Here is a 27,762-nt window from a genome sequence, read left to right on the forward strand (position 1 = left end):
TCAGAAGTAACCAGCAATCGGCAGCAGCAGGAATTGACCAGCCTTTAGGTGATCAACAGCGGTGGCCAGCAGCAGGAATTGGCCAGTATTTAGGTTGTCAGCATCAGTGACCAGCAGTCGGCAGCAGCAGGAATTGGCCAGTCTCTAGGTTGTCAACATCAGTGACCAACAGTCGACAGCAGCAGGAATTGGCCAGTCTCTAGATTGATAGTATCAGTGACCAGCAGTCGGCAGCAGTAGGAGTTGGCCAGCCTCTAGGTTGTCAGCGTCAGTGACCAGTAGTCAGCAGGAGTAGGAATTGGGCAGCTTTTAGGTTGTCAGCATCAGTGACCAGCAGTCAGCAGGAGCAGGAATTGCGCAGCTTTTAGGTTCTCAGCATCAGTGACCAGCAGTCGGCAGCAGCAGGAATTGGCTAGTCTCTAGGTTGTCAACATCAGTGAACAGCAGTCGGCAGCAGCGGGAATTGGCCAGTCTCTAGGTTGTCAGCATCAGTGACCAGCAGTCAGCAGGAGCAGGAATTGGGCAGCCTCTAGGTTGTCAACATCAGTGACCAGCAGTCGGCAGCTGCAGGAATTGGCCAACCTTTAGGTGATCAACAGCGGTGGCCAGTTCAGTAGGTAGCCAGCAAGAATTCAGCGGCGGCATGGTTGATTTGATTATAAGGGCCGGCACATGGAGACGCCCCACTATTGTAAAGATGAGAAATGCGTCTCGCTCATCTGATGAAGTGCCAGCAGTAAACAGCTCGTTGCACTTAGTTGCAATCTTTAAAATGATTGTGCCATGATGGAGGAACAGAAGCGAATACAGCTTCCAGTTGAGACTCAGGAATTGTAATTTCAAGTTATAACAGATCGCGTTATAACCAAAGGTGTTGCGTCTAGTGGTTGTAATTCTTGAAGAAATATATTTTTAATGGGCTATTATAATTTCTTCTACAGTGTTCGTGTGACCCATCGTCAGCTTGAAAAAACATGTTTTTTAGTTTTAATATTGCGCGCTAATAATATCCAACAAGACCTAGTAACAGCCTTTAGCATTTATATTATGATTTCGTTTTTGAAAATAGGGTCAACGAACTCGCAGGTGTTCACTTCAGATTAGTGATACAGTGGGTGGCAACAACCTAGTTGAATCAAATGATGTTCGATACCAATACTATTTAGAGATTTTAGAATAGTTTCCATGGCAAAGTTTGTACATGATGTAGATGTAAAGTACGATAAAGTATAAATTAATTTTTTTCACTGTCCTCTTCACTTGGATTTTCTGTTCTAAGGTGGCCTGTACTTTTTTTAAACTTTTGTATTTAGTTTCAAGTTGTCTTCTTAATGTTTGTAACTTTGTTATTTTGTTATCTCATCCTTGATTCAACTTTTATTTTAAATATATTTACTTCCGTTATTTTTTTGTTTGATTTGGTAGAGCATTGTATAATTTTGTATCCTAAAACTTAATATTTCTCTATCCAATAGATATATTTCTTTTGAGCGTATTGCTTATATGGTTTGGTTACTACGAGTACTTACAAAAAAACAGTGCTTCAGGTTGTAAAGTGCAAAACCGCCAAAGTAGGTACCGACTCTCTTAAAAAGAAGCAATGACATCAGAGAAATAATTAATGTACTTACCTGTACAGGCTCAAAAAAGGATAAACACTAATTCTTACATGTTTTGTAAATTTCTTAAAATGTTGTAAAAAATAAATTCAAATCCCATAATTATATTATATATATATATATGTAAGTGTTCTTAAAAATTTGTTCAATTTTATTTGTTTGATTGATAATGCAGCTCAATTCAGAAGGGAGATGATTTTAATTTTTTTTTTACCAGCTGTATCACCAATATATAGTTTTTTAATACCTCACCTAACCTTACTATGAAACTGGTTGTTTTTGGTGTTGACCAAATTTTAGAATACACAAGAAAAAATGCGATAACTTATTCTTAAATAATATCATTCCATTCACGCGTTCACTTGTATACAGTAATGTAGTTAGTATTCACAAGAAAGCCTGAAAATGAGTTCGACCCCCGGCCGTGAACAAATGTGACAAATGGAATGAGAACGGCGGCTGGAATCCGGTAATCAAATTAATTATTCAATTAGGATTGTTGGAAGTGACATTTCCTCGGGGAAATATCTGCAGAGTTTTATATATTTATTTGTAGGTGTAGGCAGTATAATCACACACAACAAGCTTGTGAATGTTTTATATAGATATCAGGATGTCATGATTATATATTAAACTTGGTTTAATATTGTAATACTTAACTAAATGTTTTTCTATTAGACTTTTTGTCGATTCTTATCCTAATCTTGCGTAATAGAGATTGTTAATTAGAGTTACATAGTTTATAGGCTAATGTGAACAACAATTTCATCCTTTTTTATTCAATTGATTTGGAGGATATTGGCAGATCATATATTTTTATTTCATTTACTTAAATTTCATGTTACCTAAGTTTCGTAAACTCTTGTTTCATGTTACCTATATTTTGTTAACCTATGCATTGTTAAATCTTATATTTTATGTAATCTGTATATTCTTATATATTATGTAAACTCTTTACTGTTATTGTATTTAAAAAACATAATTGCATTGTATGTAAAAGCCCTATGGGCGTTTAAATGAAATAAATAAAACTGTTTTGAGCAAAAACTCAAAATTTTTGTGGACAAAAAATATAAATTCTAGTAATGTTTTCTAGGAATATCTAGCCATTTGTGATACTGCACAATAGTTTCAAATTCCGTGGAACTATGATATCCCCGTTTGGATAGCTGAAGAAAGCAGGAAAGGGAATAGAAAAAAATATATGTAAATTACAAACTTTTTTTTTATGAGTGTAATTCCAGTATGTGTAATTTAAGTAGATGTAAGTAGGTGTAATTCTCACATGTTATCTCACGATTTGATTACAATCGATGTAAATTTTCATCCGTATGTAATTCACTCAGTGTAGGTAATATTGGTACGCGAAATTACGTCTGTAATGTGTAATTTAGTTCTGTTTTTTGTTTAAATTTATGTTACAATACGACGATGAAAATGATATTAAAATTATTATAATTTATATTTACAAACTGCACATTCTCAACCAAATATCCAAAACACTCTTTACAACATTCAAAGTAATAAAAGTAGAAGATATCTAGACAAAAACCTTAATAATTAGTCAAATCTGCAAAGTAAATACTATTAAAAAAATCAAAATTGTTGTTATTTCAGTTCTGTAAAGTAACTGACTTTTAATGATATAATAACAGTACCTGAATAGGATTTTGAATGAACATTGAAATTTGATGAATTGTTAAAATTTTATGAAACTAAGAAAATCCTAAGAAAATGCAAAAAAGTTTAGCAAAAATTCAAAATCTTTTCTCGGAAATTAAATATTTTAATAATCTGTTCACAGAAACTATTTAAAAAATGATAAATGACATTACAAAATTAAAGTAATAAAGCTTGAAAATATACCTTTATTAGAAAATATCTAATTGACTTTTTAATAGAAATAATTTTCATACATCGCAACGTGCGATTTATTTATTGCTACATACGTATTTTTCAGTCATCGTAAGATTGTGTTATTATCTATTTGTCATTTACCCATTGATTTCTGTAATAAACACTACGCTATGTAACTAAAATATTATAATCAAATCAATTGTAAAAGAAAAAGTCCCACACAAAGCACCAGGGCCATTATTTTTAGAGTGAGGTAAAGCGAAAAACCACGTAACTTGTTTTATATACCTATTTATTCTGTTCTTTTTTTACATGAATTAAAATAAAATAATGACACAGATCAAAACTTTAAATAGTTTATCGCAAACCTTTCTTTACGTTTTCATAAAAAATATACGCATTTTCACTACCGTATGGTGAAGTCCACTTTGCACGGTTGTACGGAAGTTCGGACATTGAAATGTACTACAATGTCAAGATTGAAGGCTTTTGAAATATAAACCTGTACGAGAATACAAAAAGTATCCAGTCGGGACACAATATGACTAACAAGAAAGTATTACCCCGTTTCCAGCATTTGAAAGGGAGCTCCTTGTCACAGGAAGTAAGAAAACTCTTTTACTCATTTACATGAATGAAAAATACCATTTCCCTTAGCATGATGGGAACTTAAGGGTTGAGAAACTTCTGAGAATCAGATGACAGTAATAATTGTCATGGCTGAGGAAATAGAGGAAATTCATCGGAATTGCTACCCCAATTTTTACAAGGCGAAGGAAATAACTGGAAGGTACTGAACATTATTTCTTAACCACCTTTTTTAACAAATAATAATTTTTTAAACAGTTAAATGGCTATTTCAAATCTTCATAGCTTGTGATGAAATCATACTGCAACCTTTTTAGCATCCAACTCTCAACATGCAAATTATATATCATATATGTTCTATTACTCCATTTTTATTCCTTCCTTACACTGATTTATAATAGCGAGAAAAATGTTACATATTACAAAGTTTGCTAAAAATCCCAAGCGAAAAACGCGGTATATTGCAACATAGTTTCTAAACCTGACAGTTAATTTACCGTCAAGACATCGACTCTCGAAACACATTTACTGATTTAACTGTTAGCCGAACAAAGTTTTCTATTTAAAATGTGCAGGAACTTTCAAATAGAAGGAATCTCCATTGCAAAAGTTTCAACCGTAAACCCGTGAAAGTATAATATATAAGCAAGTAGTTTGTTGGTGCATAGAGTGGATTTATTTAACCATCCCTTATTGTTGAAGGGAATGCACCAGAGTATTTGTTTAGTACGTGCTTCATCTGGAATTCACTAAAAGAGCCTTCGGCTAATGTTTCCCTCACCAAGATGGCTGCCAAGCGTGATTTAATGGAAAGGAATTATATACAGAAAAACAAATTTATTCTGCTTTGATGCAAAAAACAAACAAAATTGCATTTTTAAAGCACAGCTTTCCATTTTAAAAGTCTAGAAGGTTTTCAACGAAACCATATCCAAAAAATGTATCCTAGCGCGTCCTGCATTTACATTTTAAATTAATGTAATATTTTTATTTATTTATTTAATATAAATAATATTGCATCCCTATATATTTTTACAGATAAACATAATATAATAAATATTACATGCTTGATATCGTGCGATATGAAGTAAACACATTTCACGTATTCACCATAAACACTTTTCATAAAGTTTTGTGTTTTGTGAGGGAATTTCAATGAAATAATAAAATAAATAAGTGTGTAATAAAATAATGTTTAGTATTACACAAACATGTTTGGGATTATAAAACTAGCTGTATCCCGCCATGCGTTGCTGTGGCTCAGTCGGTCTGTGCAGATATAGAAATAATAGGGAGTTTTGATTATAGGTTTTACAGATCGTGATGTTTAAAAAAACATGTTTTAACCTGTCACAGGTGACATTAATATAATATAGGTATGTAAAAACACAGCGTATTCGAATGCAACGTTGCATCAATATTTCAAAGCAATCGCTGGAGAACTTTCGACGATTTAAGATTTTAACAAATATTTTTTTTAAATTTACATAGATTGATAGAATGATTTCTGTAGAAATCAAGGTTGTGCTTCCAGTCAAGCAAATATCGATGTAACGTGGTGCAACGTGTTTCTCTTCCTCATCTTCCAACTATGAGTTGGGTTGAATATTTGGCTGATCTTGATTTGGTTGTCCTAGTATATTTTTAATACATCGACTACCATAATACGGACATGTGTCTAGTGTGGTAGTCGAAAAGCATGTAAAAAACTTTATTCAAATATATTTTACGAATAAAAAAAAAAAAATGTTTCACTTTTGTTTTTAGTAATGAATGAATGCAAATCTTGGAAACGGAAACTAACCCATCTTCCGACATCCAATCGATTTGCAACTCGGCCAATAAACTCTTTGTCGATGACAATGCTTTGTATCACTTTTGGTGGCAATCATGTACACACACGCAGGGACATATACGATAACATTATACCAGTTAATGTACGAAATAAATGTCAGTCCTACCCAATTTAGCGAGGTTCGTATAATAAGTGACTGCTATTCCTGGGTAGGAAGGTTAGATCGTTTTTCTAACCATTTAAAAAAAAAAGAATATTTAAATCACTTCATGATTTTAATCAAAACATTATTTAAAACACAATAAAATCTATATTGAAATATAAACAAAGATTTAATATAACAAATGAATTTTCGAACCACATTTGTAATATCATAATGTAGATAACTAGCTTAATCTTGGATTGTTCCATTGCATCAATGTTTGTAATAAACATAGGCATAAATGCTAATTACGTAGGTCAACTAATTGGCGGAATAACAGAACACTGTTGGTAATACTCCAGAAAATATAAACGGAGTATGCAATTATTTATCCCAGCCGGTGAAAACCCTCCCTAAATGTATACTATATCTTTAGATAAACGCAGTATACAAATATTATCAGCAAATTGAATGTCCAAAGACGCCCGAAAACAACAATTCGATTCAAGATGCTTTACAAAATACACAACAGGAACATGCCTTTGTGGAGTCCGTAAATGTGGGGATTACTCATTTACATACTCTCTGGGCGTCAGTTTGTTCTGAGGAGCTTCGAGGAAATAAGTCAAAGTTTCATAACTTTTTTCTCGGCCTTGCTTTCCGATTACTTCACAGACCCCTTCACTCCTAAGAGTTGTTTCATTATATGTACTTATCAACTTTACGAAATATCAAACAAATTTTTGTAAATCCTTAAAAAATAAGGGCAAAATATTGCTAAAACATTTTTGGTGACTCAATGAATATTATTATAATCTTCAAAGATTGATGAGTACCTACCATCCTACCTTGTAATAAATGTCTGGAATGGCTCTGTGAGAAGAACAATCCGAATGCTATTTATTTTTAAGCTGCAAAGTAACCCAATTTAAGAACAACCCCAGGTTATTTACGAGAACGCTCTAGGGAAGGTAAATGTTATTTTTGGCGGTTCTTCAAACCGCGAAGCCGCGCTTTGAAGTCGTCTTGAATTTACTTGGAAATAAATAAAGGTATGTTCTATGAAATGTTGCTTTCACGAAATAACGTATCGGCGATGCGAGGAAAACCGATAAACTAAATGCGGTCGGCGAAACATATATACAATAATATCATGGATGATAGACGGATGTAATCGTGCTAGCCTTGTAGACTGCAGGCGGAAAGCCCTCTACCTACCGGCTTCACAAGCCTGGAGCTGAATTTAAATCAGCTGGTATGGAAATCGGTTGGATTATTTTTAAATAATTTACAATTAAACAATATGACTTTGCTTAAACTGCCATAAACACATAAGTATACTTTTTATTATTACCGTCTACTGGTTTGGGAACAACCGTTCCTTCCCCAGGGTAAACATATAGGTACTAACTTAAGGCGATGCCATACGTAGTAATGCAAAATCATGTGTTTTTGGTTTGAAAATTTGGTCGCCTAAAAACGTTTCAGATGCTTTAATTAAATACTGCGAGTAGAATACATCTTGGCCTTTGACATAATCGAGTATTTTTTAGATAAGTCTTTTTATAAGCCGAGCAAATAATAATGTAAAGGCCTATGAAAACTGCTTTAAAGTTCAAAATCTCCGACGTGATTAATCTATAATGTGGCAAATTAAGTTATTTATAAAATGATCGAAAAAAAATTAAATATTTGTGCCTGAACATCCACAAAATAAAATAAAAGGCACTTTTTAGCCATGTTTTTTTCATGCGTAAATCAAATCAGGCGGATGGTGTTAAGCGGGAATTTAAACCTTATCGCCATCTACGTAAGGGTTCTTATTGATAGCGGCTCAATTTAAAATATTACACGACGTAGTGCATCGCCTTAACATGAATAATGAACCAAAAAATAAATGATTCCTCATTTGGTGATCCTTGGAAGGTCGTTGTAAGATGAAGTATGGGAGGATGGCGCACTTCATTACTTCAAATACCTGACCGGTACGAGTGTTATTCCGGACCACATCCTGTCCTGGAAACATCCAATCCCCTATAACAGAGAGCATCAAAATATAAATATGTCCTATATACATATGAAACCATGTGGTCGTATAACTAGAATTACCAACGAGCAACTCACTGCCAGGGATGACCACAAATTTGAATTTAAAAATATTATTCGTGCATTTTTAATCAATATCAATTTCCTGTTTGAAATTGATCACTAATTGGATTCAATCCGAATTTGGAACTCTTTATTGAAAACTTGTATTTACTATTATATTTTAACAATCCATGTACATTTTCATTAATTTCATTAAACGAATGTTCAAAAGGAATTGTTTTTTGAAAAGGAAATCCATTCGTGTTCATTCCGAGAGCCAATAATTATTATTATTGTTCGCTGAAAATTATGACAGCTTTCTAGGAAATCTAATTTAGCTACACAGCTATGCCCAGATTAGAATAAGTTATGACTTACTTATCAAAGTAGTGGACGACATGGAAGTGTCGCCCCCGTGAAAGACAGAATCTAAACGTTGCTTGAAATGACTTTAGCTGTGTTTGGAGACCAGATTTGAATTGTCAGGTACTTCCCAACCTCTCTCGTCCCTAAGTCTTCCCCTTCCCTACTACTTTTAGCATCAAAACATACCGCAATCGGGGATGCCATAATCCCACCGGCTTCAGATGGTTGGGGGTTCTTTGGGTCTCTTGTATAAATAAAAGATAATTTTTTAATTATTTTTTTATAAAAAATAAATAATGAACTTATGTAATATAATCAATATTTTTTTGCAGTTAAAATTACATATTTAAACATCATAGCCTCTGGTGGAGTTACGTTATAAGCTAAAAATAGTTCGATGTCAAAATTTGAACTAAAAAAAAAGATTTTCTGTATTACTGTTAAGGTGCCTGTAAATTTATTTTATTATTGTTTTGGAATATTTACATAGTATTAACATAATTGAGTTATATAATCAGCATTGGAAGGTGTGTACGTATTAATTATCCAGTTTTTAATGTTCACAGAATTCATAGTTTACGATTTATCTTTTATTATGTAGAGATGCTAGATCAAATCAAATAAACAACATAACAACTAGAAATAACAAAATATTAACAAGAAATACACATAAATAATATGAGGTAAAAGAAGAGAATGAAAAATGAAATAAATTACAACAAATTATTATAGGCAATAATTATTAGCCAGAAAACCGTACAAATTGATAAAATCTTCCGAGAAAATAAATATTTTCCTTGTCTACCAATAAAATAAGATATGTAATATGTCTTGACGCCACCTAGTGGGAGATTTAGTTCCTTTCCTACAATTTTTTGCAAATTTCATTACGGCAGTATTCCACTTTCCACAGTGTTTTCTGCTTCAGACAAAAAAAAAGATTTCTGCTTTATAATTTTATATAGAACGGCGGCGCTGCCTTTTTTTATATACAACTTAAATTTGGATTTGAGACAAAAATACCGACCAAACTGAAAAATATATATTGTTTTATTTCTAAAGATACAGCAAATATCAAAACTTAAATTTTTTTTTCATATATTCCATGCCCATACGGGCTTTTACAAACATTTGATATACATAATAGTGTAGTGCAACAGTAATCAAGAAATAAAAGTTGCTATTAGTTATATAGAAATTTAATACAGAAGAATAGCACTATGATTAGCTTAGTTATTAACATTATTGAAGTATGTTACTATAGCCTTCTTGTAACTATATTCCGTGCATTTAAACAAATCTACAATTTCTTTGGCGATTATCGCCAACTGCATGTAATCTAGGTACAAGTGAGTATCTAAATTACTCAGTCTTTTTATTGTTTTCGATCGAGTACTTATAGTTCGTATATTGAAGTTGATTAGGCTCAATAAATCAGGGCTGTCTATATTTCCATCAATGTTTTTAAAAATAAAAGCCAAGTCGGAAACGAGTCTTCTATCGTAGAGTTTTAATCATTTTAAATATTTCATCGAGTGGTTGTAATTTATTGTTTCTATTGGTAGACCGAGTTTTAAGTTAATGTATCTTAGAAATTTTTGCTGAATTGAAGATAGAAGAATTCGACTAAAGAATAATATAAGATTTTTAATCTTGATAAGTTTTTAAAGTCTCTGCCATTACGGATAATATTATACAGAATATATACATTTACACCATAATATTCAAACTGCAATTTAATTTGTTCTATAAATTTTAAAATATAGGCCATTATAATATCAATTCATATCAAATTTTTATGATTTTAGAGACAAATTCGGTAATTTTTTTGTGAGTTAACGGTAATTATTGACAGAGGAAGCGTCCAATCTACTATGCTAATATAATGGAATATAAAATAAAACACGGAAAACATAAGCGTTTTTTGTGTCAAAATTTTAAATTTACGTTCTATAAATTTGCATTCCAACGTTAACTAATTTTAAGACCATTAAAATGTTTCTCAAATATTTTTTGTGGGATTTTTTTTTAACATAATTATATTTATAATTGCCAAAATTTTCTCAAACATCATCTAAAATCGACATCTTTAATGGAATATATTTTAAAGTGTGATACACAAATTAATAAAGTAGCAGATTCGTGCCTTTCGATTAAAAAAAAATTTCATGGTTAACTATTTAGGCAAATCGAAGATTTTTATGAATAAGAATTAACAGAACAAACATATTATTTGCTCATAAAATAGCTTGGGAAAAAATTGAACTATACAGTTTTGAGAGAATCGAGGGAGATTGGGTTTTAACAAACACACTTCAACCAGAAATCTTTCGTAATGAATCACGCCTAGTAAAATAATTGTAAATAGCTCTCATCCCATACAAGGAAAGCGAATTTTCTTTTTAGTTCATTGAAAATTAGATTGTTAACATTAAAATTTTCCAAGTGCAGATAGTTGCCTTTATAAGAATTAAGGTAAATCAAATGGTTTTATTTAAAAAAAATCGTATTTAGCGTGGCAAGCGATCTCAAATAATTACCAAATCTTTTGAAAGGTTTGTTAGAGACGTAGTAAAGGGGTTGTAATTACTTGTAAACCCTTAGTTTATATTTAAAATTAGACCCAGTCTTATCGTTAATATGCTAAAAGGCAGAAATGATTTAATATTCGCAGGATTCATAAAACAATCCTCGGATAGATCGTATGTACCTAGAAGGTGACTTACAAATTGGGTGGCTCTTATAAAGCAGGAATTAATAATTACATTTTCACAATGGAGACGTGATTTAAATGGAGTTTCTCATTGACCGTGCCTGCGGCGACCTAATCCGCCCGCAGTGACAAGCAAGAGCGTACTTTGTTATAACCAGCCTTTACATTCAGTCAAAAGGCGCCTGGAGCAGGTTGAATTTTGGCACCTTTTGTATTTAAAACCGGATAAGAATTTCCTGTAATTATTGTTTGTTTGTGCAATATTCACCGTCTAACTTAAATACCATAGATAATATTTTACATACATACCATGAGGGTAGGTATATTTAAAAGCACACTTGAATAGTAAAATAATATATTTTTTTAAATTCGTAAAACGGCGTGCAATTTTTTCATCATATCCCTTTCAGACTGCTTTCAGCTTCATTGAAAGTAAAAAAAAAATGTTTACTGTGATGATGTGAATAAGGGTAAAAAAGTATGAGGAATTATAATTTGTTTTTTTTTTTAATAATCAATTTTCTAGGTTTTTTAAAGAATCAATATTCGTTGGTACCTAATAATTGATTAGTTGCCATGAAATTTCAGAGAGAAGAAACACTTGACATCTTTTGATAGACATAAGTAGATATCACATTTTACGCGTTTGGTGCGAGACCTCTTTGAACATCCCTCTAGTCATAGAATATATAATTCACAAGATAAAATTTTTCAAGTACGGTCGTTAGTTCGGTCCCAAACTTACAGAAGCATTTGCACTATCCGAAATTAAATATTGAACTTACATGAAGAAAACTTAATTGTTCGTTTTCCTGTTAAAAATGGGACTGGAGGACTATAACGTATGATTTGAAAAATTTCTTAGAAAACTATCAGTAAAGCATGAATATGTAATGAGGAAGTCCGAACACGTGTTCATCAAAATAATAATATTTTCGCATCTCATCCAATATATTTATTCAGACAAGGGCACCTGCGTGAACACGTGTTCAGATATATTTGTATATTACTAAAATATTATCAGAGTGACTAATATTTTAGTAATAAATGGTCATGTCATCACATTTTTAACAGTATCATGATAAAAAGCCGTACTCTTTTTTCTCCATGAACCCTCACAATTGTAAATGCATGGTCCGAAAGGGCTATGTTAATGTCACATTCTTGTTAATATCGTTGAATGACCTCAGAACCAAGAAGAAGAATTCTGATTTTTTGGTTTTCTAATAATTTGTAAAAATCGTTTGATTAATATTTCTATAACTAACCGTATAGGCACAATTGAACAAGTGTATCGAAAAGTAATAATATTTTTCACTGTAATTCTAATAAAACTTTCACTACAACCGTGACCTCGATTCAGATGGCGACTGGAGCAGAAAAATTTGTTTTTCAAATAAAAATCAAATTTGAAAAAATATTTTTTCACGTAAACCTACGAGGTGCTTAAAAAAGTGGTGACATTTTGTGAAATGTGTGTGGTAATTCCCTTTGTTCAATCACATGAAGTATTCGATCAAATACAAACACTCGTCACTCACGATACAATGACAAGCGACAAACGAATGACAGAGTAAGCGATCAGTTCAACAGAGTACATTGTCCTCGCAGCATAGATTACTAGATAGATTACACGCCATTTCCTACCCTAATTATATATCTAACCTAATTATTATCAAAAGAGATCAAAAGAAAGTCCACAAATACGTGGAGCAACAAAACATCCCTTAATGTATCCAAATGGGTATTAGACAAACAGCTTAGCGGCCTTTTTCATACAAAACAAAATTTTTGATTTAAGGTAAAAAACCAAACAGAATAATACATTTTTTAATTAGTTGTAGCAAATATCCAGTTCAGATATTCACTATTTTATTTGTTCGTGTGTGAAACTATAGGCCATTAATGCTAAATATTTAAAAATATAATTTCGTCCTACATACATAAAAAAATATAAATGATTAAAAAATCATTATAATGGATTTAAATTTTGAATAACAAACGACTGATTTACGTTGGAAACCATATTTGTTGCATGTATGTAGATTTAAAATTTCGACCCAAAAACCACCTCGTTCTTATTATATTAAAAAAATTGCATTGTAGGTTGGGCAGGATTATTTTTAATGATTATCATTCTCACAGAAAAAAATTAAGGAAACTTTACTCCAACAAAAACTTGTGAAAATTGAATTCTTTAATATTCCATATATTAAAATTGTAAATAGAAATAAATAAAAGGGCACATATCCGTACTGGATATTTACTCAACCTTTTGATTGAAAAAAATATTCACTTTGGTGAAATATTTTAGCCTCAAATCGAAATTTTAATTTTGTATGGAAAAGGCCGCGCAGCCGTTCCTCAACATTAACAAAATCAATGATCAAACCAGAACGTAAATTTGGCTCACCATAAAATATATTATGAAAATAAACAACCAAAAAAACATATGTTCAAAATAAAGGCGTACACAGGAACCTACAGGTAGCTCGGGTATATATACTCGTACATAAGTATGTATAGAATATGATAAAATAGGTACAGAGGTTGGTCCCGCTATACATTTGTATTCATGTCACGCTTTATTTGCTCCGATGGGAATATAAATGAAAACACTCATGGAAATGGCGCGGTTGCAAATATATTCGTACTGTGGAAGTGTTTCTTATTTGTTGCCATTTTCATTGGATAAACCGTGCACCGCCCAGTGCGATAATGGAATAAATCAAAATTCTGTTCACAACTGTGAAATACCTTGCGCGGGACCCGATAGAAACGCAAACATATTTGCATTTAAATAAATACATTTTATAAAGTAGTTTTCAAATTCGCTCAGTTCTACTGAAGGCGATATTCTTTCAGAATTATTTTTAAATACGCTGTAGAAGAACTTATCATAAATTCATCATTAACTTATTCTGCATACATTCTTCGTTCATCCTAGATACGAGATACTTTGGAGTAGATCTTCTGTGCATCATTAGCAAACAAAAGGCAGCATACTTTCAGAAGTCCATATTCGCATCCAAGCCCACAACTTTCAATTCTTGTATACAATTATCCATGTACGGATTGAATAACCACTGTGACATTACACAGCTTTGCTTCATCTTTTGTGATATCAAACCACTTCTAAATATCACCGTTCACTCGCAAACACGCAACTTTTCCCTCGTACAGAGATAAGATTGCCTGTATAATAAGATCATTCATGAACACATTATTCAGCAAAAACTACAATAACTCTTAACCAACGTTAGATATATGAAACAAATAATAATACTTTAAGGAGTAAAATATCTTGTCAATTAAACAAATTATTTTCGTCAACCCCTTATGTCAATTAAAGACATTATTTTCTTCAAACATTTACGTCAATTAAACACATTATTTTCTTCAACCGTTTATGTCAACAAAACAAATTGTTTTCTTCAATCCTTCATTTGAATTTAAAAAATTGTTTACTTCAAACCTTTATGTTAACTAAGCAATATATTTTCTTCAACCCCTTAGGTGAATTAAACACATTATTTTCTTCAACCGTTTATGTCACTATTGTGCCATACATGCGCCCTACTGTCGAATTTGGCAGCCATCTCTGGTCCGGAGTCCCAAAATACCTGAAAAAAACCCTTGACTCTGTGCAAAAACGGGCGGTCCGTTTGATAGATTCCCCAATCTTAACAAACGGACTGCAATCTTTAGAGCACAGGCGTCAGGTAGGTATGCTGTCCTTGTTCTATCGGTATTACAATGGAAGATGCTCTGAGGAACTAGCGTCAATGATCCCTTCGGCACCGGTGCGTAGTCGGGATACACGCCAAACGCGCGCCCAACATTTGTACACGGTTGACATTTGTCACATGAGAACGGGTCGCTTCTACGATTCGTTCTTAAGTTCAACAGCTCTGCTGTGGAACGAGCTACCGGCCTCTGTGTTTCCTCCCTCCTACAATATGGGACTCTTCAAGACCCATGCTCACTCCTTCCTCTCCACAAAAATACCCTCCACACAGCATCCCCAAAGATGACATAGGCCCTGAGGGAAATTATTTTCTTCAGGGCCTTCTGTGTGGAGTTAATATAAAAAAAAGTCAATTAAACAAATTGTTTTCTTCAATCCTTTATGTCAATCAAACCAATTTTTTTCTTCAATCCTTTATGTCAATTAAACAAATTGTTTTCTTCAACCCTTTATGTCAAATAAACAAATTATTTTCTTCAACCCTTTTTTATGTCAATCAAGCAAATTATTTATGATAAAATAATTAATAATAACTTTCTGAGAAAAAATGAAAACTTGTAGCCTAAGAACACACATGAGACAAGGAAAATGAATCAATTCAACTTATCTTTAAAAAACACCCAAAGTCAAAAGTCGTAGATGTACCTAACGAGCACTGCGGATCTTTGACGAATTACAAGAGGAAATTTAATTAGAAGAAAATATTTAAAAAAAAAATCCTTTGATTTACGAAAATTTGTTATTAATTTACACAAAAATATGTATTTAAGGTAAAGGATCAGAATAACAAAAGAGTATGTGTGAGTGTGAATAAAGCAAGGAGTGTGTGCCAAGACATTGTTTGACGGTATATCCTCTCTACCTACCCCTACGGGGAAACGGCGCGGCGTGACGGTTAGTTAGTTAGTTCAATCGTCTGCCGATTATGCCATAATTCGGTCGTTTGTAACGGACAGCCGAATTCAGACGCAAATTATAAAACAACTCCAAGTCTTTATCTAGCGAATGACAGCCACCTCGACTACGGTTCCCATTCTCCGGGCTTGCTTTTTACTACAGTTTGAATGCGGCTTTAATGTTGCTTGAATAAAATCACCCAGCTGGGTGAAAGCTTTTCCAGCCATTTAATTCTACGTGCCGACGTTCCTACATTGAAAATGGATATGAATATACGAAAATATCACAATGATTATTACTGCACGAAAAAATATGCCTACTTATGTTTCTTTCAGATCGCTATTAAAAAGTTTAAATTTTTTTAACAGAATATTCACAATTTTTTTCCGTTTTATGGTGAGTAAGTACCCAAATATTTTTTTATCATTATTTTATTACTTGATAAAACATGTTGAATAATCACAGGAAATTCCGATTTCTTGGAAAATTAATTCCTAATAATGAAAATCACAGTTAAAATAATATTACGTTAAATTAATTTTCCCTTAAAATATAGTGTTATAGTTTACCTACTTTATCGCTCGTCTGAATTCTTCCCACAATCCGTTCCAATTTTGAAAATGACACTTAAATTCAAAGCAAATTTGACTCTACACTACTTAAAAATAGCTAATAGTACCTAAGATATGAGCCGTCAAAATGTTGATATTTGCGGCAGGCCGAAAAGCTTGTGACATCACGAAACATGCGCGGCGGTACGGCAGTACTGCCATTGGAATTTTGACTTCATGAGACACCATTGTATACGATTCGCCCAAGTTTACTTTGAAAGTTCATTACTTCGTCGTTGTCAACTCTTCAAATAAAATATATTTTCATCTGGAAAATACCTCATTCAAACATTTTCGGTGACATCACAAAAATAATTTATACAGTCGTTGATAATTCTTAATAAATTTTCATTAAAAACATATATTGGAGGCGACCTCGCTCGTGATGGGACTAATAATGTTAATTAATTAATTAACTTAATTAACTTACTATTTTCGTTCTGAATTCATAATTCTGTATGTGATCTAGCCACTAAATACTATTCGAGCAAAGTAGTTATAAAGTATTACTTGTAGTTAATTTGTTAGAAAATTGTCAAATCTTGTTTAAATGTTTTAAGAAGGTAGATTATAATCGTATTTGCAAAATATTTAGGCATTTTAAAATGAGATGGAGAATGTATTTTTTTAAAGTAAAGAACAAGAATGTCACTTTAGAATTTTTATTAGATGCTTGTTTGTTGTAGGTACTTTGAGATGGAACTAATTTGACAGCAATCCTACCTTACCCCCGCTGCGATGACCGCCTCTAAAGCAGCCCAAATCTGCCCATGCCACGGGGGTAAGCACTATACTTATTTCAGTCATCAACCCAACTAAATTAAATCAGCAGACAGATTTTATGTAATTTCGTAGTATAAAGTCTGACAAAAGGAGACCGCTGCAATAGTTTAAATTATTTTAAATGATTTGCGACAACACGATGGTAACACAGTAGCACCTACTTTAATATCTAGAGGTAATTTAAATTTGCTCTCTGTCAAAGAGATAATTGCATTAGATTTATTTTCGTAATTTTGAAACGTATATAGGTAGGTACCTAAGAAACCATTAGATGTTAAATCGAAATATTTTGAGGAAACGTGCACTTAACCTTTAAAATGCCAAGAAATCCACCGTGGATTTCTGAAGTTTGTACAGGCAGTGTACCGATTAATCGGTATAAAGTTTTATTGTATTTTGTAATATAATGGAAAACTAAAATATTTTTTATTCGCCTGGAGCGCAAATAATGATAACAATTTTATTCTAAACTGTCGTTTCATCAAGTGAAAATATATTCATTTAAGATTTGAAATTTTACATTTGTAAAATTGAAAATTTTCCGATTTTGAAATTCTGTATTTATTTGCAGGAAAGTCTCATATAATTTTTTTTTTATTGTGAAGATCATTTATTTCGTTTTATAGAAAATATAAAAAAAATCCAAGAATATTTTCGTATTTCTCAACGATTTTTTAAAAAACATAATAGAAGATGACTTTCTTGATCGTAGGGTGTTCAGTGATGAGTCAACTTTTCATCTAAATCTAGGGGTCAGAACACCCTCATGAACTTATAGAACGTCATACAGATTCCCCAAAATTAAACGTTTTCTGTGCTTTGTCCCGATGTCAAGTGAACAGACTATTTTTTTTCGCTGAAGCTACCGTAAAGGAGGTGGTTTATCTGGATGTGTTGAAATAGTGGCTTTTTCTGCAATTAGTAGAGGGTTAACCTGTAAACTTTATTAAGCAAGAGGATGGGTGCCCCTCCCTATTAGAATCTCTACGTACGAGAGTGGTTGAACTTACAAGTCCCTGACCATTGGATTAATCGTAATGGTCGAGACCACAGATTTCTTTTTCGCTGGTCTCCACGTTACCTGACATAACGCCATACGATCTTTTCCGTTAGGGCTTTATAAAAGATCTGTCTACGTTCCGCCGCCACCTAATCATTTGCCAGAGTAGAGACATAGAATAGAATAGGCTATTGCTTCCATTACTTGTTAACAAAATTGTGGGAAGAATTGGGCTTTAGGTTGGATGTGTGCCGTATAACTAAAGTGAACATTTGCAAGAAAAACATTTCCATTTGATGAATGATTTGCTGTTAAAAGTCTGAAATTAAACTGTTATAATATACTACAGAAACTGAGACATTCTTTTATCAAAACCCTGTATAATACATCAACCGTGCTTACATAGTATTACAAAAATGTTCCACAAAAAAAAATTGAATTTTTCTGTCAAAAAGTTGGTACCTAAGTTCTAAAATTTGAATATTCATTTAGGTAATGGAAACGATCGTACAATGGTTAATTATTTGTTTCGATATGTATATACTCCAATACGTTCAGGGTGGGTATATCATTTCAATGAATAGGTGAATGTTGATGAAAGCAGTTATTAATGATCTGGTAAACTTTGATAAATATTATCAATCACTCTTCATGGTGAAACTAAAATAACAAACACATGCTGTACACACGATGTTCATACCACGATACTTCGATGGGTAGTAATTATACAATAATAATAAAATCTTCCTTTTTTTACTAAAAGCGGATGACAAAAGGCTTTCTATAAAAGTTGAGATCGGCTCAAACTAAGTTTCTGTGGCGAAACAAGTTTAAAAAAATTGTATGTTGAATTCCCCCGTTCGTATAAATTGCATTTTGTGCATTTTTTATGTTGGTATGGTTGAATATGGTTGTACATCATCATCCTCTTGATAGCTTATACATAGGATAACGTATATTAATAAATAAACTAATATAGCCAGTATTCATAAGTTCGAGTACCGAATAGTAAACTTGAACTTTTAAAATAAATAAACCGTAAATCGAAAATATACGTTATTCTGTGTATAAGCTGTCAAGAGGATGGTGAAATACCCCTTATGTCTGAAGGCGAAACAGCCGCGAAATAAAATTAAGTTTTTAGAAAAATTTCTTTAAAAAGTCTCCATAAATTTTTGATGCTCATGTATAAGCATAAAACACCGCGCTTTAAATAAATTTGTTCAGTCATGAGTACGAAATAAGCGTAATTAGAATTTGGTAAGAGTATGTCCCAAATTTTGAGACGAGATTTGCGAGAGGTAAAGCTTCAAAAAGCTTCATCATCGTGCGTAGGTACTCCCCCATAGACACATTCGGAGCCCATTTACTGGGGTACCTGCCCAAATGGTTTCCGTTTTCTGGGAAAACTCCAAAGGGTAAACTCTAAAAAGGAAACTCCGAAAAAATATGATAATATTTCACGGCGGTGAGAAGGTTCTGCAAACTTGTAGCTATGGATTCAACTCATGCCTATAACTTGTATGATGTTATGATTCCAGGAATATCGCAAAGAACCTTTTTTCATTGGTAAACTAAATTGAAGGTTATTTTGTTTCTTTGTTCTGGAAGTGTACTCTGAACGACATAATGCCACAGTTTATTTAATGCCGACAAAAAGTGGTTCTGCTAGAACATGAGAAATGAAGCAAAGGAAAATTGCTTCACTGGAAACACCTTAATTATTATTGATGGGCGCCCACGTACGTCACCTGATCAGACAGAGTAGAGAGAATAATGTGGAATTTTGTCTTATTTTTTTGACTGATTACTGTTAACCTTAGTCTTATCTTGAAAACTCTTAATCTTGTAAGGATATTGACAGGAACAATAAAAGAAAAAACGGAAAATTATCACTTTTTAGAAAATATTATAGAGTATCCTCTGAGTAGGCGAATGAAGCAAAAATAACAAAATGCCAGATTAGCTGAAAGAAACATGGTTTGGATTATTCCGCACAAATATATTTAGACGAGCGATGGGTGTCCGGTTTTCGATTTAAGGTATCATTCTTCAAAATATTAATATTGAAACAAATAAACTGCTTACTATGGTTCAAAGCCAACGAATTCACCTAAATTACACTTTTTATCCCATATTTTAGGTTCTATATAAATTTGGCACATTATGGTAAGCGATCGCTCAAGATGTTTTGCAAACTTGCCATAATTTGCCAAATGTATCGTATGGAGAGCTCTGGCATCATGTAATTAGCACATATTTTGCTGTATGTTAGTCAATTTATCTATTTTCAGCTGGTAATGTCAATTATTTAACGATCTGCGAACGTTTGTGACAAGTAATAACTATTTCAATAATATAAAAACATTTTTACAAATTTGGGATTTGAAACTTGGGCCGGGCTTTTCAAGTCGTTTAGTCGTTTAAAACTAGTAGAACTATAAATTACCTACATAAAATATTTTGAATAGACTTTGCAGTGTTTCATCGGGCTAGAAAAATAATAATTCAGCGGCAAGTGCGAAGGTCGCTGTTTTTGTCATTTGCGGTTGTTGGGCCTAGTTGGATGTAGTAGGTACTACACACCAGTACCAGCCCGCCTCTCGTCAAAGGGGAATTCCCATTTAAATAACACGCGACGTATCCAAGTTAGCACTGGGCGTTGGTTGACGACAAACGAAAAAACGCCAACGCCGCTATCGTTTGCGATTGTCAACTGTTGAATATAACTTATAATATATATATATATATATATGGAAATTGACGCGAACACTAGAGAAAATAAAATATAACGATCCTAATTATATTAATGATCTCAGATCCAACTGTTGGGTAGTTGGGGAGTTTGAACTGTTATGACGAAAACAGCCGACGAGTTAGCAGCTATTTTTCACTTTGCACCATCCAAGCGATTGACCGTATCAGATAGGAAAATCTATAAAAACGTCCAGCAGGGAGGGATTACTTTTACCTTATAAACCAAAAGATATTTCAAAAATACCCATAAAATCGTTCATGAAGTGTCAACTGTTTTAACTTTTAACTTTTTACACAACAAAAGACTCACTTCATCAGCTTTGCCATATTTTACGATTTATATTCCACATTCTAAGAAGCGTTCATAATGCCCTTTTCCAATCAGTTGTGCTGAATACAATTGTTACAAAAGAAAAACAATGTTTTAGAATTATATTTAAATACCAACCTATCTCAAAAGAACTACGCTAAAATCGGGATGTTAGATATTCGTCAGTTATTTACTACGATAAGTATTTGCTACATATGCAAAAAAACCTACTGGTGGATCTAGCTTCTAGAAAATCAAGCACTCTCCCGCTTTTCATTAAAACTGGGATGAGTGGTCCCTGAACTAGAACCACATTAGCTTAACAATAGTAATTCTGGTTCGTCGCTCATAAAATATACAATGCATTGAGCACCGATGTTCAAGTGAAATAATACTATATTCCCTAACCATAACATTGTTATATTTATTACAATTTTCATACTCTCTTTCTAATAATTTTAATTGCAAGTTGTTGATATCGGTTATGATTAAAATTACTAATATTATAATTTATAGTATTCTATATTATTTCATTATTATTTATATTATTTAATTTCACCATTAAGTAGTGTTTTTATTAAAATTTATGGATTTTGTTGTATTGAATTTAATAACGTATTTTCGATTATCGAGATGTGGGCATGAGCCTAGTATGGTGGTTGATAGAGCTACAGTAATGACATGTAAAGGTTATAGTAAAAAAGAAAATTATTTGGCAGCAAATTGCTAAAATAATACACAGCTATAGACTCCGTTGCCATACGTTGAAAAACATAATATTTGTATGTACAAGATGGGGCGAACATAATGTCATAATGTGAATGTGCCATAATTTTAAATGTCATTGTGCTTTGATATTAATCTTGTAGACATACAGATAATTAGTTGACAACTAGCAATGAAGCGATACACACCTGAAGAACGTGGAATTATTGTACAGTAGATCAGAAATTGGTCAAATAAGCAATAACAATAATTCCGCGTTCTTCAGGTATGTATGGCTCCATTGCTTGTTTTCAACTGATTCTCTATGTTTTACAACATAAATGTCAAAAAACAATGACGTTTGAATTACTTTTACCGCACCTTAGTTACTTATATTACCAATTTTATTATAATTATCTCCAAATGTTGGCTCAAAATTTTATCAGTAGCTTTAAGCGTCGACAGCATTTAGCTGTTATTTTCAACGGATCGTTATATTTTGTCAATAGCGTTGAGCGTTGACGGCATCTAGCTGTTATTTCCCACGGCTAGTTATATTTTGTCAATAGCGTTGAGGGTTGACGGCATCTAGCTGTTATTTCCAACGGCTAGTTATATTTTGACACAGTACTGATCCAAGTTGCGCCGCGCACTCGTTAGAGAATCATTTGTTACCGTCATAAAACAATGTCAAACCGAAAGGATTATTTTCCGGCAGAGTGAATGTATCTTGCGCGGAGAGAACACATGTGGAAAATACTTAGATCGTATTATGGGCGACTGAAAAGGCAGCAAAAACAGAAGCCTTATATGGCCGCGTTGCCCAATTTAATTTATGTTCGAAAACTGTCTCAGATTCAAAATTAGATGGATTGTCATTTATAATATTATTCCCATTTGAACGGATATAAAATTATTACAGCATTAACAATAATTAACTCTTTTAATACAAAACATAAACCCCCTTACTAATAAACGTGTTTTAAAGGTTTCCATACATTAATGGTTGTAAAACACACGTTTATTAGTAAAGCCCTAAAAATATATTTACCTTGTAAGTATCACAATAGCGTGTGGAACGAGCTACTGGCATCTGTTTTTTCTACCTCATATAATCCGGGGCACTTCAAGACTCGCATTACTAAATCCCGTACCTTAACCCGCTTCAGAACGTTGCCCGACCGGGTGACGATATCGTTCCCCCATTTTAACACTATGCAGACAGGGGCGCTCTTGTGAGGTGTAACAAGTAAAAATATATATTTTGAAAAATAACCCACAAAGACGCAGCCTGTGTGTAGGTAAAAAAAATAGCAAATGTTTTCTACACAGGAGAAAAAAATCAAGTAGAAAAAAAAAGATAAGAAAATAATATGATAAAGTGATGGGTTGAAGAAATAACTTAATATAATATTTGGAAATCATGCAATATTTTGAAAAACATATGTGTAAGGTTACTCATAATTTTTATGTTACAATAAAACATTTTAACAACTCTACATTAATTTCGTTAAAACACAAAAAAATTCGGTATTTATGTAGGTACATAATCAATTTAGGTTCAATGTACTTCTTGAGCAACTCACCAAAGTAGGGGAAGTTATTATTTCATAAAATAAACGAAATGAGTATATTTAAAACAAAAGTCAAAACATGGCTTAGAGATCAAAGTAACAATCAACTTACAAACATTATGAAGACAATGTAAAGACAATTCAAAACTAAGTACAAAAATTTAAGAAAAACTACAGGCCGCCTCAGAACAGGAAACCCTAGTGAGGAGGACTGTGAAAAAAATACAAAAAATATACTTATATTATACTTTAAACCTACATAATGTACAAATTTTGCTATTGATATTAATAAAAAAAAAAAAAAAAAATAACAGTTTTTTTTTTCAATTCAAGGTCATGTCAAAGAGCAAGCTCAGTGTCTTCGCGACTTCATTAGAATTAAAAAATATAGCTTTGATTGGAACCTGTTTCTTAAATGCTTTGGTCCGATCATAGAAACCCCAGTGTGTCCAAGCTAGGCGACAATGCCAATGGTTCAAATTAGGCAACCTAAAATTTTAGTCATGTAAATGATAAGTTATAAAATTCTGTGCCTTATTATTTTATTAAATAAAGCAGCTCTTCCCCGCCACACGTTTCTGTGGCTCAGTCTGTCTGTGCGGACTGAGAAACAATAGCGCGTTTCGCTTTTACGTCCAATAGATAGTGTTGTTGTTGTCAGAATTTCAAAGCCATCGGTGAAGACCTTTAACGGAGATTTTAGATTTTGATCAAAAGAACATTTGCATTTTTATTATTTGTATAGAAAGACAGAAAGATAAACAATGGTTTTAGTGAATCAATTACTTTTAATACATGCAACAAGACTGGGGACGGGTTGTTTCACAGATTTCGAACATTTGAGGCTCCCACCACTTTCCCACCCCGGTATAAGTAACAGATGGTTACTCCTTCAGGGTACACAACAGGACTTTATTTTTTTATACCTATTGATAAAAGACTCTAGGTATATAACGATTCTAGACCTCAAATGTCCCTGCAAGAGGGGTGAGTTAGCACCCTGAGCAAGATGCTCAGGTTAGTATAAGTGTTAATAGTGTATATGGGACATTGTTAGTTTTTACAAATCAGATAAACGCAAAACTAGTATGTACAAGTGGAATCAGATTCTCCGAGTCGACAGTCCCTCAAAGGTCCAATCAGGCGTCGGTTGGTCCACAGGTGAGGTTCAACAACCGCTCACGCTCGCGGTGGCCGTCTGATTTTGCCCCAAAGAAAGAGATCAGCTGATATATAGGCTGTGAGCAGCCGAAGACCCTAAAGAAGAAATCGAGCGTCAGACGGGAGAGGGGCGCAAGGAAGGTGGTCTAGCTCTTGCAGACCTCACGACAACCAATAGCACCTCGTAATGGGGAAGCGCGACTCGTGATCCATACACAATGTCCAAAGGATAAAGGAGAAGCCAGTTTTTCTGCAGGGACGACGGTCTGTGGTCGACGCAAGGGCTGGGACAAAACATTACATAAAAAAAGTTCAGTCTCCACAATCTAAAACTGCGTCGACTGTGATTGTTTATAACCTGTAAGAATCTACATTAAAAAATACGAAATGGTAAACAGATAGGCAAAACGGAAATAAAAACAAAAATAAATAAATAACAAGCCATTTCCCTGTTCCGACCGCTTAGTCTCAGTCAAAGCATAGGAATGGCTTGGCCAACAAGTATAGATGGTTATATAAAAACAGGCAAAAATATTTAAAATATATACAAAGTTCATGGAAATAAGGTCATATCGTTGTCCGAGGAGAACAGGAGCAGTATACATGGTAGGGTGAATGATACAGCTATTGGCCGTTTAAGAAAATTTTCTACTTTAACATCGTTTTTTTGTCTCAATAACTAACATTTTTTTAAATCATTTACACCTATAGGTAGGTAATTTATTTCTTAACGTGAATTGATAAATAGTTTTCCTTGTACATTGACACATATTTTTATAATATTTATGAAATGAAAAAAGGGACAGAATACAGCTATTGGCCCCTTTGGCGCAGTTAATGGCCCTGACCTTCTGTAGTAATTGGCCCCCCAATATGTTAAAAGAGATTGTGCTTTTAATCCCTGAATTAGTGAACTTATTATCTACTTTCTTTAGTGTAGCTCTTTAGTTTTTTATGTAATATAATAAAACATGTTATTTACTGCAATAAAAAGTAAGTTTAATGATAAAAATACAAAATCAAAAGTTACAAGACCGTACTACACGAACAAAAGAGGGAAAAAGGCGAATCATTAACTTAAGTGCTGCTAGATTTAGTTTAGTAATTTTAGAATATCTTCTGTGCCCATCATGTCGGAGCACATTGTGTCTTCTGACATTGTGTCGGACTGATCACCAGCTACCATGAAACACATATGACATAAGAACATGTCGCCGTCTTCTTTATCAGGGACATGGTGAACGTGTTTTTTGGGTACACAAGTGCCATGGAAGTGTTCTTTGCAATCTTCGCACTTTAGGTAAGAATCTGTTTTAATACGTCTCTTACACATACGACATTCTTTTTCATAAATAATGAAATCACCGTCATTTGCAGGAGGAGACTTTGAAGTTTGAGCCGATGCTGGATCGGACTTCTCATTATTGGATGTTGTAGATAGAGTGATTGGATTATTTTTAATTTTCTTACTGTTTTTCCTTCCTTTCTCTTCCAGTACTTTTCTTTTCTTGGAGTCTTGTAGTTCTTGCCTCTTTTCCCTTTTGCTATTTTTTTCGTCATCTTTAAGCTTTTTTTGCCTTGCTTTATTTTCCAAACATTCTTGGTACTGCCTTGATGAAACAGCATATGGACTCTTTTCAGTATCCCTCTTTCCCTTTCTTGCAGGTTCATTGGGGCGGAATAGGTATTCTTTTGATTCTTTTATATCACCAGGAAATTTGATCAAAATTTCGATGCTCTTCACTATCTTCCCCTGTATTAGGATTTGATACAGATTCTTGGATACAAAGCGTAATGGAATCCATATTATTATTTTCGTTTTCTGTGCCAGTTTCATTAAGATTATTATTGTTAAAAAAATTCCACATTTTAAACAATACACGAAATTCTTTTGTTTTATTTTCCAGGCCTACAACTTCCCTAAAAGTTTGAAATTTATGTAAATTATCTGATCCAACAATTTTGCAAAACATGTCGTACCCCATAGTTTTTAGTTGCGTATTTGAACCACTATCTTCTATTTGCGGAGATCCATTGGCAAGAAATTTAGTGTAATCTATGGCGTCTGGATTAAAAGGATGCAATCCGCGTGTCCTGAAACCATTAACCAAATATTCTGGTTTTATATTATCAACAACAGTTTTTAATATGCTTGCAAAATTAGATTTGGAAACAATTTCGTCGGGATTTTCCACATTCCACTCTCGAACTGCTTTTCTCCACATTTGCTTTACAGGTCCAAAAACAGAGAAGTCAGCTGGTTGAAGAATCCGCGTTGCATTAGGATATAGTGCAATAATTTCTATCTGTAATTGATTGCACAGTAAACTTACTTCATATGATAGATGAGATTTGTGACCATCAACAAATAATATGACTGGCAGTTTAATTTTGTTGAATACTAAGTAAGGGTGGAAAACATGTTTAATATAATCGTAAAATACTTCTGTAGTCATCCAGCCTGAATCACTGCGACCGACGCCCCATTCTTTAGGAACTGTAATACCAATTCTTTCAGGTATCCGTTTGTATGGGTAGATTATCATAGGGAGGTTTGTTTTTCCGTCAGCAGAAAATGTAAACATTACAGTTAGGCTTTCTTTTGCATTTTCCTTATCGATTGCATAAATGTTTTTGTCTCCCTTGTTTGCAAATACCCGACCACTGGATGGACATGTCTGAAAACCTGACTCATCTGCATTAAAAATTCGCGAGGCGTCCTTTAAAACAAGATTAAGTCCCTTTTCGTAAATATAGTCTTAAATCTGTGAGAACCGTTTTCTTATGTCTTTTTCAGATACTCAAGAACTAGCTCCGGAAACTGCCTCACTTGCTCTGGCCACTATATTTGGATGACGCCTTAAAAAGGCTTTCATCCAACCTTTTCCTGGTCTATTATTGATGAAGGGATTTGGACGAGGGTTCTCATTGAGAAAAGATTTAACACTGTTCAATACGTCATCCTTTTTTCGGGGAAAACTTTTTCTAGATAGATCGCATGGCCAATATTCGAGGTCTCGCTCTTCCATTTGAGAAAGAATCGGTTTT

At 33.2% G+C, this 27,762-nt stretch overlaps 1 pseudogene; it reads right to left on the reverse strand.

The window, feature by feature from the left end:
* Nucleotides 1-27,758, reverse strand: LOC149424294 (uncharacterized; annotated as a pseudogene).
* Between the last annotated feature and the right edge of the window lie 4 nt (nucleotides 27,759-27,762).

Source organism: Hesperophylax consimilis, chromosome 4 (assembly GCF_061612785.1).
Source record: "Hesperophylax consimilis isolate HC1 chromosome 4, BYU_Hcon_1.0, whole genome shotgun sequence".
NCBI classification, from domain to species: domain Eukaryota; kingdom Metazoa; phylum Arthropoda; class Insecta; order Trichoptera; family Limnephilidae; genus Hesperophylax; species Hesperophylax consimilis.